This window comes from Orycteropus afer, unplaced genomic scaffold (genome assembly GCF_000298275.1).
Source record: "Orycteropus afer afer isolate SDZICR_OR568_19922 unplaced genomic scaffold, OryAfe1.0 scaffold00727, whole genome shotgun sequence".
Taxonomy (NCBI): domain Eukaryota; kingdom Metazoa; phylum Chordata; class Mammalia; order Tubulidentata; family Orycteropodidae; genus Orycteropus; species Orycteropus afer.
The window spans coordinates 47,099-58,656 of NW_006922314.1; the positions used below are offsets into that span (position 1 = coordinate 47,099).

The 11,558-nt window shown below is 40.4% G+C and overlaps 1 pseudogene; it reads right to left on the bottom strand.

Annotated features, from left to right (window-relative positions):
• Positions 1 to 5,832: 5,832 nt before the first annotated feature.
• The window catches only part of LOC103211366, a 95,106-nt pseudogene continuing 89,380 nt past the window's right edge, over positions 5,833 to 11,558 (bottom strand).

Genomic DNA, 11,558 nt, shown 5'->3' on the forward strand with positions numbered 1-11,558 from the left:
ATTTGGGTGAAGAGAAGGGCAATGTACCAAATGTGAATGATCAACATGATGGCATTGAGGAAGAGAAAGACATAGAGAGGTGCATGGGAGATACAGACAATAAAAGATGAACTCTTTTGCACATACAGTACTGTGTTGTGAATGACAGCAAACATGGATATATGGGTGGATAGATGGGTGGACATGCTGAACTAGCAGGTATATCTATGAAGCTCAAGGAGTGTACCCAAGAATATATATAGGGTTGGCAGGCAATAGTCCTACAAGTTTATGTGTATGATCTGAATTCACACGTGTATAGTAGAGCCAACAAGATGCAAGGTTGTAGTTACTGCTTGGTTACAGCCAGCTACCCACAGGGATTGAGTAGTTGAAACTGTGGGCTTGGGACCATAGTCTCAGGGGACATCAAGGTCTATTGGCATACCATACTACACAAAACATTGTTCTACCTCCTACTTTGGCGAGTAGTGATCTTCAAAGCTTGCAAGCTGCCATCTATATACAATGATGGCTTTATCCTCGTACAGAGCAAAGAAGAATGAAGAAGACGAAAGATTGACAGAAACAATTAGTCCTAGCAACTGGTACACCATGCGATCCTCAGCCTATACGAGTATGAAACCAGAAGAACTAGTTGGTGCCCGTCTACCACTGTCAACCACTTGGAAGGGGATCCACGTAGGAGGTCCTTGTTGAAGAGGGAGTACAATGTGGAACAAAACTCTAAATCATTTGGAGAAAAACAGAAGGAGGGAACCAGGTTTGCTGGTCCGTTAGAGCTTGGTGGAACCACTGACACTATGGCCCCTAGCTGCCCTTCATATCTGGAATTGAACCCACACCTGTGGCTTCCAGCCAAACAAAAGACAGGCATATGATTTGAACACTTACCTGAGGTAGATACACTCCTTGGAGAGATCATGGGAGAAAGAAGGGCTGCTTATACACAGGGAGACAGCTCAGGGGGCAGAAGTGCATGGACGGATGGACACAGGGAAGAGGTCACTATTGGGAGGAAGTGGGAGAGGAGCTGTTGCACTGTGGTAAATTGTGGTCAATATCATGAGACAAAGTGTATGTGAACTGCTGTATGGAAAGTGAATTTGCTCTAAATTTTTGCCCAGATCACAATTGAAAAAAAAAAAAAAAGTTATTGATGGAGCCTTAGCTTAGGTGTATCTCACAATAGGTCCAGTGGGTTCCCAAACCCATCCTGTAGTGATCTCCCAAGTTCCAGAAGGCAATTGGAATAGATATACTGAACAATTGGGAGAATTCCCACACTGGGTGCCTGACATGTGGAGTAAGGGCTATTACAGTAGGAAAAGCCTTGTGGAAGCCATTAGAACTGCCTCTACCTACAAAAGTAGTAAATCAAAAGCAATACCACGTCCCTGGAGGGGTTGCAGAGATTACTCTCACCATCAAGAACTTGTAGGATGCAGAGATGGTGATTCCTACCACAGCCCCACTTAATTCACCTATTTGGCCTGTGCAAAAAACAGATGGATCTTGGAGACTTACAGTAGATTATCACACACTTAATCAGGTGGTGACCCCAATTGCAGCTGCTATTCCTGATGTGGTTTCATTGCTTGAGTAAATTATGACATCTCCTAGTACTTGGTATGTAGCTATTGATCTGGCCAATACCTTTTTCTTACTATCAATTTCAAGGGACCATCAGAAGCAGTTTGCCTTCAGGTGGCAAGGCAAACAGTATACTTTTATAGTGCTTCCCCAGCACTATGTCATAATTTAGTCCCTAGGGAAATTGATTTGCGTTTCCCTTCCACAAGACATCATGCTGGCTCATTATATTGATGCCATTATGCTGATTGGACTTAGTAAGGAAAAACTTTCGATGACTCTAGACTTATTGGTGAGACATGCATGCTAGTGGTTGGGAAATTAACCCAATCAAAATTCAGGCACCTTCCACGTCAGTGAAATTTCTAGGGGTCCAATGGTTTGGGGCATGTCGAAATATTCCTACTAAAGTGAAGGATAAATTATTGTATCTCACTTCCCCCACAACTATAAAGGAGGCACAACATCTGGTGGGCCTCTAGATTTTGGAGGCAACATATTCCTCATTTGGGTGTGTTGCTGCTGCCTATTTATCAAGTGATTTGGGAAGCTGCTAGTTTTGAGTGGGGCCCAGAACAACTGAAGGCTCTGCAACAGGTTCAGGCCACTGTGCAGGCTGCTCTACTACTTGATCTGGCTGATTCAATGGTGCTTGAAGTGTCTATAGTAGATAGAGATGCTGTTTGGAGTCTTTGGTAGGTCTCTATTGGTGAATTGCAACACAGAAGCTTGGGATTTTTTTAGTAAAGCCATGCCATCTTCTGCAGGTTAACTACTCTCCTTTTGAGAAACAGCTTTTAGCTTGTTATTTGGCTTTAGTAGAGACTGAACATCTAACCATGGGTCACCAAGTCATCATGAGGCCTGAGCTGCCCATCATGAACTGGGTGTTGTCTGACCCACAGAGTCATAAAGCTGGACGTGCAGAGCATTAAATGGAAGTGCTGTATCAGAGACTGGGCTCGAGCAGGATCTGAAGGCACAAGTAAGTTGCATGAGGAAGCGGCCCAAATTCCTATGGTCTCCATTCCAGTTACATTACCTTCCATCTTCCAGTCTGTACCTATGGCCTCATGGGGAGTTTCTTATAATCAGCTGACTGAGAAGAGAAAACTCATGCGTGGTTTACATATGGTTCTGCATGATATACAGGCAGCTCTCACAAGTGGACAGCATCAGTACTGCAGCCCATTTCTGGGACTTACTCGAAAGACAGTGGTGAAGGGTAATCCTCCCAAGGGGCAGAACCTAGAGCCATGCATATGGCTGTTCACTTTGCATGGAATGAGAAATGTCCAAATGTATGATTACATAAAGATTCTTGTGCTGTGGCTAATGGCTTGGCTGGATGGTCTGAGACTTGGAATGAGCATGATTGGAAGATTGGTGATAAGGATGTATGGGGAAGAAGTATGTAGATAGATCTCTCTGAATGGGCCAAAGGAGTAAAGATATTTGTGTCTCATGTGAATGCCCACCAAAAGGTGACCTCAGCAGAGGAGGACTTTAACAATCAGGTGGAGAGGATGACACATTCAGTGGAAACTAGCCATCCTTTTCCTCCAGCTACTCCTGTCATTGCGTAATAAGCTCATGAACAAAGTGGCCATGGTGGCAGGGATAGAAGTTATGCATGGGCTCAGCAACATGGACTCCCACTTACCAAGGCTGATTTGACTACTGCCACTGCTGAGTGCCCAGTGAGCCAGCAGCAGAGACCAACACTGAGTCCATGATATGGAACCATTCTTTGGGGTGATCAGCCAGCAACGTGGTGGCAGGTTGATTACATTGGACCACTTCCATCATGGATAGGACAGCATTTTGTTCTTATTGGAATAGATACTTATTCTGGATATGGATTTTCCTTCTCTGCATGCAATTCTTCTGCCAAAACTATCATCTGTGGATTTACAGAATGCCTTACCCACCCTCATGGTATCCCACACAGCATTGCTTCAGATCAAAGGAATCACTTCATAGTAAATGAAGTATGGCATTGGGCCTATGCATATGGAATTCACTGGTCTTACCATGTTCCCCATCATCCTGAAGCAGCTGGTTAGATAGAACAATGGAGTGGCTTACTGAAAACACAATTATAGCACCAAGTAGGTGGCAATACCTTGAAGGGTTGGAGCAATGTTCTCCAAGAGGTATTTGTTCTAAATCAGCATCCAGTATACAGTGCTGTTTCTCCAATAGCCAGGATTCACAGGTCCAGGAACCAAGGAGTGGAAATGGGAGTGGTACCACTCACTATTACCCCTAGTGATCCACTCAAAAAATTTTTGCTTCCTTTCCCTGCTACCCTATGCTCGGCAGGTCTGGAGATCTTAGTCCCAAGGGGAGGAACACTCCCACCTAGAGACATGAATACTGATTGCAATGAACTGGAAATTAAGAATGCCACCCAATCATTTTGGCTTCCGCGTGCCTCTGGAGCAACAGACAAAGAAGGGCATTACTATACATCTGGTGTGATAGATCCTGATTACCAAGGGGAAATTGGATTGACATTACATAATGGAGGTAAAGAAGAATATGTCTGGAATACAGGAGATTCTTTAGGACATCTCTTAGAACTACTATGGCCTGTGATTAAAGTCAATGGAAAATTACAGCAACCCAACTCTGATATGACTGCTAACAGCCCAGACCCTTCAGGAATGAAGTTTGGGTCACCCCACCAGGCAAAGAATCACGAGCAGCTGATGTGCTTTATGAAGGCAAGGGAAATACAGAATGGTTGGTGGAAAAAGGTAGTTCTGAATATCAGCTATGACCATGTGACCAGTTGCAGAAACGAGGACTGTGATTGTTGTATTTCTCCACTGTATATGTGCATCAATATTTTTCTTTCCTTCTGTTATTAACTGTGAAATGTAAATAAAGTTAATGTGTTTCAGTTGTATGTGTTAGCATATCATGTTAGGCACAAATATGAGTTTATAATTGTACTTATTTAGAGATTATATATGGTTAAGAAGATGTGTACAACTGCCAAACTGACAAGGGGTGTACTGTGATAGTTCGGAGCTGTGTGTCAACTTGGCTGGACTACAATTCTATGTGGTTTAAGCAGCTGTGATGTAGTTATTCTCATGATGTGCTCAGATGTGTATTTTTGAGCAGCTAATCCATTGAAAGGGAGTTTCCCTAGGAGTGTGGCCAGTATATTTACGGACATCCTGGGAAAAGAGACACTCTTCTGTGGATCGAGATTCTGTTGTGCAACCTACAACTGTCCATGAGCAAACAATCCACCATTTGGCCTGGAGATCTTGGATTCATCATTCATTGGAGTCAACTGCCTGCCAACCTGGAGATTCTCAGCCCCTGCAGCTGCATGAGTTGGGGAAAAGCCTCCAGCTTGACATTTGTTTCAAGAATTTTGTACTTGCCAGCTTCTCTAAGTGTGTGAGCCATTTTCCTAAGATAAATTTCTCTTTCTGTATATAAGCTTTACTGGTTTTGTTTCTCTAGAAAACCCATTCTAATACAGCTACTAAAAAGATCTAGGAATAAACCTCACCAGAGACACAAAAGACCTATACAAAAAAAACTATACACTGTTACAAGAGACAACAAGGGTACTACATAAATGGACGAACCTACCTTATTCATGGATAGGTAGACTAAATACAGTGAAAACGTCAATACGACCTAACGCAATCTATACATTTAACACAATCCTAATATTACTTTTGAGTTACAAAAAAGTAGTACAGACACAGAGCACACACATGGGAAAACAGAAGATCCAATACATGAAAGGAACACTAAGCATCAGGAGCAAACACCAAAACTAAGAGAGGCTAACAGAAGGAACCAAGACAGCTAAGATATGGATTTGCATGGCTCCCTGGGGAAAATAATTTTGGTTTTGAAAGTTAAAAAAAAATTAATGGTTTCTGTCATCAGAATTTGTTAAGAAACAAAATCATTTTATGGGTCCTTTTACCTCATTTATTTGCTCCTTGAAAAATATTTCAGGAAAACAAACTTATTCCAAGTCGGCATGTATATATCTAAAAGAAACATTACAATAAAATCATAAAAAGTAATTTAAGTTTTAAAAGGAAAAAAAAATTCCTGTGTCTTCTACTTGGAGTGTTTTCTCTTATATAAATAAAGATATACTTTAATTTCTAATAATATCTTTGCTTTATTGAAATAGTCACATTACACACCAAGATTAACACTGTAACTGTATGGATGGCAGGAATGTCACAATCATCAGTGGTCCTTCTCTGAAGCCACATCACTAGGGTGTAGAGATTCCACTGAAGAGCCCAGGAGAGTCTGAAGCTCACGTGTCAATTCAACCAAGTCTAATAATTCCTTGCTCTCAGGATTGAAGTTTTCCAGATCTTTCGAGGAAGAGAACAAGAAACTGGCTGAAATCTGTCTGTAAAATTCTGCCTCTATAATTGTGAAAATTTCCACATTTGGAAAATTGTCATGGAATATGGAGGATGACATGTTCAGTTTCTGAAGCACATCTGAAAACAATAACCAGTTTCGTGGCCTACAAAACAGAAAAAATGACTCAAGATTGACTCAAAAGTGGCAAAAGAGCTCTCAATTATTAACTACCACCTTTGTAAACCTGACTTACAGGTATAACATGGGCCAGTTACTTTGAGTTCAAACTTTGTTTTCCCTGACGTTTACCACCAAATCCTCTCATCAATACTCCTGCATTCAAAATGAGAGACTATACTTCTAGTGACAGTAATTCTGGATACATCTGGTTTTAGAAAGAAAACATCTACAAAAACTAAGTAATTCAGATACAGGCAGGACAAATATCTCTTAGGGAGAGTCATCACAATATCTCCCTTATTGCTCCTATTGCTGATGGAAACAATTACTTCTGATGGATGCTGCTGCTTATGGAAACACTCTGGCCACAACTCTGGTCATGATTTTTGAAATGTCACACTACAGTCACTAAGGCCCAAGAGGGCTGATTACAAACACCCCTTTGATCTCTCTTCTCCTTGATCCCTAGCCTCTCATATAGAGCACTTGGAACACAATACTGTCTCGCCTTCCTTTTTCTACATCTTGACTCCCATCTTTCATCTCTTTTGGGAAGGATGCTTTTGAGAAAGAAGGGGTTAATAATCCTCATATATATTGTATAACACTCTATGATTTCTTTTACTAAGAAAATTCACACTGTGTAAAACTTCAGTTATCTATACTTTTAGAGCCTAAGAAAGCTGTTATTCATTAAACCTGTTTATTAACACGGAACACAGCACACATTTCTTGCTATTTATACTCCCAAGAAATTGTTTGGCAGGGCATAATGGCTCATGATAGGCAAGACTGATTTTAACTAAATGTAATGACACACAGAGATCCTAGGTACAGTACATAATGAATTTTCTGATCTAACACAAAAATGTATCAATATGTCACTATATTCTAGTTTACCTGAAGTGTACTGACTGATGGCCTCTACAGTGGCATAGTGGGGAACTCCTCGGCACCCCTTCCCAAAGAGTATAGTGACTAAATTATCCAAGCTGCCAACTGATCCAGTGAAATTCCAGTGACTAACTTCCCTGGGTCCCTCGGTGTGATATGCCTTGGTAGTGTCATGATAAGGACAGTTTATACCATGATATGCCCCCCACTCCTCACTGAATATAACAAGCTAATGTATATCTGTTCTAATAGATATACTGCATTAAATGAGGTTTATGGACTCACCATTAAGTGGCTAGTGAGTTTGAACTGTCGGACCTTTAGGTTAGTGGCCATATGCTTTAACTACTACCCCACCAGAGCTCCTATATATAACAAAAGATACATCAGTTCAACGGTCTCTAAACATACAACTCAGTGACTATGATTAAATTCTTCAAGCTGTAGGACTATTTTCACCCTTCTTTTCTGACTTGCTCCTCCTCAATTTAATGTAAACTCACTGCCCTCTAAGATTCCCACATAATTTTTCAAGTTGCTGTTTACAATTTGATTCCACACAGTTGGCTCTAACAGGGTTTTGGGGAGTTTTGGTGGCAGTGTGCCTAAGGCATGTGACTGCTAACCAAAGGCTAGAGGTTCAAACCCACAACCCACTCCTTGGAAGAAGACTGGATAATGTACTTCCGTAGAAATACTGCTTTGACTCAACAGCAGTGAGTTTGGGTTTTTCTTTTTTACAGGAATTTTTAAGTCCCTGCCACTCCACAGGCATCTCAGCTATTTTTCAAATACACAAAAGCCATACTCACCCCTGAGAGAAAGAAACTTGGATATGGTAACATGTTAATAGGGGGCTATCTGAAAATTCAAATTCAAATACATCACTGTCAGCCTCATCTTCACTTTGATTCTCTGTTCCTGGGGGATTTGCCAAAATATCATGTCCCATTTTATTATCTGGTTCAAAAGGAAGGAAAAAGCAAAATTTCAGCTGTCATTAAATAAAGGGCTCTCAAAAAACAAACAAACAAACAAAAAAGAAAACAACCTTTTCCCAATCAAGCCCTGTTTACAACACCCACCATCTGCCTCTGTTCTCTCACATCCCTTTCTACTCAGCTAAAATGAACACTGCTCACCACACACAGAGCTACCATTGAACTCCCAAGAGCTTTTCAAGTCATCGGAATTCTGTAAGTCATTTAAATAATCTGAAGAGAGAGGAAGGGAAAAAAAAAGGTAAATAACAATATGCTGATAGGAATAATATACAGGCATTTTTCCTATAAATGCAAATCAGGTAAGCATGTCATTTCCTGTCTACCCAGTAATTTTTTTTTATTTTGGCATATCAATAGAGTTCTATTACACCTTATTCTCTGCATTATGTATGTGACAAAAATCACTGCCTTCACAGAGACAGACACCGTAAGAACCTAAGCACCAAAACAAACCATACTGGCAGTCTAAAACTTTTTCAGCTTTTATATGCAAAAATAAAGCTAAAATGGCATTAAGTAAATATAATTTTAGGAAAACAATTATAAGCCAAGTGATTTAGTGTTGTTCTTTGCCTGTAAGTATATAAGAAATTTCCTTGCAGGTGCCTCACACTCAAGAAAACCTTTGTTTTTTTGCTTCTGCTTTCAAGGTCCTTTAATGACTCAGAATTTAGAAAACCTCAGTACCTACAACATTAAGACCAGAAGAATGAAATTGTGCTGAGCTAACAATGCCAACCACTCAGGAAGGGATCAAAATTGGAGATCCTGGATAGAATGGAAGAAGAATATGGAAAAAAACTCAAAATGATTAAAAAAAAAACCCAACAAGTTTATTAGTCTGATAGAGACTGGTGAACCTCCCAAGACTATGAGTCTTAGTTGCCCTTCAGGCCTGGAATTGAACTCACTCTTATGGCTTAACTCTCAGCCAAACAACAGATAGGCCTATGAGGTGAACGCTTACAGTATGTAAGTAACTCCTTAGAACAATCAACAATGGAAGATCAGAATGGCAGCTTTTGTGCAGGGAGATAGCTCAGAGGACAGGAGTATGAAGGAAAGAAGGACACAGAAAAAAGGTAACCACAAGGAGGAAGGAGAAAGAGCTGTTACATTATGGGGACTGCACTCAATGTCATGGAACAAAAGGCATATGAACTACTGAATGGAAAATTAGTGTTTCACTCAAATAACAATAAACTGAAAAATAAATAAATAACTGAGGCTTTAAATGGGTTATCCACTGAATGAACACCTAGAAATTTCCAACTGATTTGGCTAGTAAAAGTAAGACTTCTAATTCTATTCAGACTCTCGATGTAAAAACATAAATGTATTTTCAAAAAATGCAAATAATTTTAGGAAATCTTCTAAAGCATTAGTGTAAATAGATCAAAGCAAATGCAGGATCAAAAACTAATCATCTACTAGCCAAATGTTTTATTATATAAAACACCAAACACATATAGCTGCTGTCCTAAATACTTTAAAACTCAAGTTTTTAAATTTCTGCCTAGTAAAATCCAAATGTAAGTAATATTGTTACCACCTAATTTTTTTAAAAAAATAAAGTACATTTATTGAACTCTGTCATTCATGTTTTTCTAAAGTGACCTACCTGTCAGAAATCTTTCCATAAGTTGGCTGTGAGTCATTTTCATGATGGTTCTACCTGAGTACATAGCCAGAGTGGGGTCAGCACCATAAGAAAGGAGTAGGCGGACAATTTCCAAGTGATCATTCTCAACTGCATCATGGAGAGGTCTAGGGAGAGGCGTGTAGTGGGGAATGAGCATATGCACACATTTAATTCACTTATTTCTTTTATCAATAACAGACAAATTGATGCAAGTGTCTCAAATGCAATAAGCACTGGCATCATACTATTTCACCAGGCAGTGTGTATTGCCACCACTATTCCCAGACAGGAAAAGCAAGGTACAAATCAAGTTTCAAACTGCTATTTCAACACCTTAATTCTTTATAGGACAGGTGAACAGACTAAGTCAAGCTTAATTCTCAAATGCAAACCAAAAACCAAACTAAACTCGCTGCCATCGAGTCAAACCTGACTCATAGTGATTCCTCCTTAGATTCCTGAAGTGGTATCGATATCTCTATGAAAACAGATTGCCCAGTCTTCCTTCTGAGGAGTTGTTGGTGGGTTTTAACCACCAGCCCTCTAGTTAGCAGTCAAATGCCTGAGGTGCTATACTACCAGAGCTCCCTTCTCAAAGGCAGGCCTATCTTAATCCAAGCATAGAGGAAGAATTCAAGATGAAAAATACATGTACACAGAAATGTTTTCAAGGGATTTAAGAAGTGACAGACTATAGAAAAATTACTTACTTAGAAAATAAATCCCATCATTATGGAATTCAATACAAGCCATTGTTATACAACTTTTAAAAATTGTCTGTTTTTGAAGCACCCGGCTGGCATAGTGGTTAAATGTTTGGCTGCTAACCAAAGGCTGGCAGTCTGAACCCACCGGTTGCTCTTAAGGAGAAAGACCTGGCAATCTGCTTCACAAAAATTATAGCCTACAAACCCCTATAGAGACATTCTACTCTGTCATAAGGAGTCACTGTGAGGTTTTTGGAACTCTAATTTAAAACAAACTGAGTGCAAAGATAAACAATTAGTGGACTCAACTAAACACCTGACCCTAAGCCTTTACATTGATCAGTTATCAAACTACTGGACTGGAAGCTAGGAAATAGGATTTGGACCTGGACCAGAAGAAGTGAGTCCTCAGGTGTGCGCTCAGGAGGGTAAAAAGCCTTTCCACACCCATGTGCCCTGGGAGATGGAACACTGTCTGAAGTCACATCCAGGGGCAATGCTATTTAGAAACTAGAGCAAAGAAAAGTATGCTGAAATTCCTACAACAGATCGTAACTGTTCAAAGTTACAGCTAATTTTCCAGAAAACTCTGATTCCATTCCAGAGGACTTTGATGTCAAAATACTCATATGTCCCTCTCATCTTTCTTCCTGGGTTTCACACACAACCTAAGAACCAATGCCGGTGCCCAGGCTTGAAGCCAGACCCATTACTTACCTAGTTCCATCATGGGTACTGCAGTTGACATCAGCACCATATTCAAGGAGGTGCCTCACAATGTTGAGCTGGCCTCTTGCACAAGCTTCATGCAGGGCACAGTAACCTGCATTGTCACGATGATTCACATCACAAATCTTGTTCTTCAGGTAGTACAAGACCATGTCCTGTGGACGGAGGATGAAGAACCAAACAAGTTGCATAAGGATGACCTTCTTGGAGTTTACCAGTACTTACTTTCAAAGACACATGCTCTCAGGCCAGGTAGGTGAAAGATGCAGGTGTCTGTGAGAAGGTTTAGTGCTTGGGCAAGTGTAGTCTAGGACTGTGCTTGAAACCTGGTTCTGCCTGCTTTCTGGCCCCAGGGAAGTTACCCTTCACAAGTTACCCTTCTACTTCACAAGTTACTCCAAATCTCCATTTCCAACTCTGTAAAAATGAGACTAAGAGAGC